This window comes from Crocodylus porosus, unplaced genomic scaffold (assembly GCF_001723895.1).
Source record: "Crocodylus porosus isolate Cpor-Errol unplaced genomic scaffold, CroPor_comp1, whole genome shotgun sequence".
In the NCBI taxonomy this organism is placed as follows: domain Eukaryota; kingdom Metazoa; phylum Chordata; order Crocodylia; family Crocodylidae; genus Crocodylus; species Crocodylus porosus.
In genome coordinates, this window is record NW_017728931.1 from 60211517 (window position 1) to 60215294 (window position 3778).

The following is a 3778-nucleotide window of genomic DNA, read 5'->3' on the forward strand; positions in this document are numbered from 1 at the left end:
ATTTTTCCTCTATCTAACATAGGGGGGGAAGCCCTTGGTCTTAGACTCACATACAAGAGCAGTGGTGGGGGCAGGTGGCTGTTGTGGCTCCGCCTCTGGCTCTAGCTGAAGCCCCTACCAGGGTTGGGACCATATCCTCAGCTGCTGCTTGCACACACCTCTATCGCCTCTGCACCCTGCCAACTCCTCTCTGTAGTGTCTTCTCCTAACTGCCCCTCCAGGCAGCCTCTGCTTTCCTGCCTGCCTCTCTCCCTGCTCCTTTACCATTGCTCCATGCTGGCAGGCTCCATCCATGCTGCAGCCTGGGGTACTGAGCATAGCCCCAACTTAGCCCATAGCAGCAGTGTGCAGCCTGCAGCTTTGCTATGGGGACTGGGATGGGGGCCATTCTCAATGCTTCAGGCTAAAATGGGGATGAAGCCTTCCAGTGAGGTGCAAGGATAAGGGGAGTGGAGAGGCTGGGAAGCAGGAGGGGGAGCAGAGGCAGAGAGTGGCCTGAGGCTGGGGGCCGAGGGGGGCAGGCAGGTGACAGGGAGCAGGCATAAGGAAGGGGAAAGCTACTTGACCTCCCCACCTGCCTGCCCCTCCCCACTCCCCCACTGCCTGTCCTCTTACAGCTGTGGGTGGAGATGATTTAAAGACAGCTCTCCAATAATTAGATTCTATACATGGAAAATGATAACACATTTATCAATTTTCCATATAGAGAATCTAATTATGGGTGGGGGGTCATCTTACACCCAGGGTGGTCTTGGGTTCAAATAAATAGGGTGACTCACTTTTGAGGACATTCTGCTTGGAAAAAATGAAAACCTAGTTAAACAAGTCTGTTGACTTGAAATGAAAGATTTTGGGACTGAAATGAAAAATAGAACAATCCTTCACAAAATGCCACCTGAAACAAAATGTTTGAAATCTTGACAGTTTTTTCTAGGATAGAAAATCAATTTCTGATGTGTGCTAGTGGATTAACTCATAAACACAAAGTTCCTTCCCTGTATAGAGCTGATTACACAGATACTGTACCCCCGTTATGATACAATGAACCAGCAGAGCCTACTATGATAACAGATATGATCATTCAACCTCTAGGGAGATTATGAGATAACTTCCATGTCAGCCTACTCATCAGAAATGGCTTTTCATCATAGTTCTATAGATAACAGACTTCCCATTTTTCTTGGAAGCTGCAGTTAACACACCAATCACAGAGCAGGACCACAAGCAAACTTTCAGGGAGGAAAATCCAGGAAACAGTCCCATACATCCCACAGATCTCTGGAACCAGAGGTAGCTCACACTGCTTTCAATTCTGCTTATTTTAACTGGTATAGTGCATTATTGTATGTAGGCTAATTACACTGCTGCTCTATCCAGCTAATTCATACAGCCATGTCACACAGCGCTAAGAGGCAGATCTAATTAGCCTGGACACAGCACCATATGAATGAGGCAGTACTATTGCCAGTTCAGGAAGTTGTCTGTGTAAACCTCCAGAACTGGAAGCAGTAGAATCTCATTCCCATGTTGCTAGGTAGCAATGTGCTGCATACTCTCCGTGGGCACAGCAGGATGCTATCCCTTGCCATTCTGAATCACTCCTTTTCCTATGAGACGTAGGGCATCACACTCTGGACTTGTCCTTCCCTCTAGAAGTCTGTTTCACTTCTTCTTTCGGAGCCACTCAATCTTGCTTTAAGCCTATTCTGTTCACTCTGCTCATGATGCTTTGTACAGTCATCTACCTGTGAAATTTATTCCAAACCTCTGCAAACGCTAAGCCTAGGTAATGTCTTACTTCAGTGTGGTGTCATATGACTCATACCTTGTGTGCTCTCTCCCATCCCATTCTTCTGCTTCATAATTTTGAGCTGATATAGATTCTTTTGTGTAGGGTAGTCCTCACTGTTGCATGGGATTGTGAGACGGTTTACCTCAGGAAGCAAATACATTATCAGGAAGACCCACCCATTGGCTACCAAAGCAGCACTGATGATTGCCCCAGTTCAAGTTACCACTCATGAGGAGTCTGATCCACATAGCCCAGATGACTATGGCAAAGAGGACAGTGATATAGATGTATATCCTGTGCCTTTTCCAGCCTCGGTATGGACCACAGAAAGTGAACACTGAGATTATGAAGGCAAAGGCCATTAGGAAAAGAACATAGATCAAAAGCTTAACAAAGTCCTTATTATGTTGTACTGCTTCCATTTTAGCAAAGTCAATGCCATCTCTGTATACAGTGATGACCATATAGGTATGATAACCTGTACCAACATGAGGCCAGCAGTACAAAGCAGCATTCCTAGGTCTGAAATTGGGGTCTTTCCCCTCTCTAGCTTGAAGATGTCATGCATGTGGGTCAGAAGACGGGAGAAGTAGAGAGCAAACAGGACCCGAAGAGGAAGAAGTGGGTAGGGCCAGTGCTCTTGTTGAGCTGGATGAGGAAGAGTGAGGATAAAGACTCCTAGGACACCCAGAAGAAAATGGAAATGGATGGGGACAAGTTTCTTTCTGTTGCCATCTTTGATCTTGCATATGAGAATGAAGAACATGAGTGAGAGGACCAGGGTAATTTTTTTTGCTTATTTTGGCTTCAGAATACTCAGAAAAACACCCTTGTAATCTCTACAGTATTTATTGAGATGTGGAATCATAATAATAACCCTACTTGAGAGTGCACTATAAATACCTAGATGGGTTAGAAGCATTTTTCTTTATAAAGACATGGGAAGAAATGCATCCATCTCTCTAATATACTTTGCTGTTTTAAAATAAAGTTTTTCTGAACACAGATATCCCCAGGGACATTCAGCATTCATCATGCGAATTTTTGTTCTTAAGACTTTCCCTTTCATAAACAGTGAAGGGTCAAGTCTTCTACAAAATGAGGGGTTGGCCAGCAAATTGGGGCTTAAATGACACAATCTTGCTTCCAGGAAGTAGATAGCAGAAAGATGAAGTGGAAGGGCCAAAAAATGAGAGCAAGGAATTGTAGGATTGGTGGACTTCCTGCACTCAAAGCATGTGGTACATGGGTATTTTCCACATTTAGTGGAGAATGGTGGACCTGAATTTAGGCACTAAAGTTCAGCAAAGCTTCCAGAGTTGAGTGGAAGCATCAGTGAGGACTGAGGAAAAGCATTTATAATATGGATGATCAGCAAGTTTAGGTTTGAGGGTAACCAAACTCCACCCCTAACAGTAAGCATGGACATGCTTGAGATACACAAAGCAACCCCTTTCCAACTCTACAGGAACCCGAGAAATCTGGGCAGGAAACCTGGCGTAACAAATGGCATGATTTCTGTGTGCATGTGTGTGTGGGGGAGGGGTGCATTTTGCAGTTTTTGCTGAATTCGGTAAATTCCAGGCTTTCACATACCTATATATATATATATGTGTACAACTGTAAAAATATATACATGTATATATATATATATACACACACATGAAAAGAGCTTAGGTCTCTCTCTCTCCATTTCTGTTGCCACGGTAGTGCTAGTTTAGTGCAAACAGATAAGCTACTGCCTCGTGTTGTTAATTCACCTTTGCAAAAAACTGTCTTCAGTTGAATGATTGGAGAAATACTGTAGTTGAGGTGTTAGACTGAGATGCAAGAGATTTGGATTTAATTCCAGGAGCTGCCTTGGACTTTCTGTGTAGCACTGGGCAAAATCATGTGTGTTTCTGTGAGTTGATTCCCCACCTGTAAAATGAAGATAATGGTAGCAGAGCACCCACTCTGCTATCACAGAGGTTGAGAGACACTACT

General features: G+C 44.1%; 1 pseudogene; it reads right to left on the reverse strand.

Moving 5' to 3' along the window:
• Positions 1-729: 729 nt before the first annotated feature.
• On the reverse strand, positions 730-3304 carry LOC109316835 (annotated as a pseudogene).
• Positions 3305-3778: the final 474 nt, after the last annotated feature.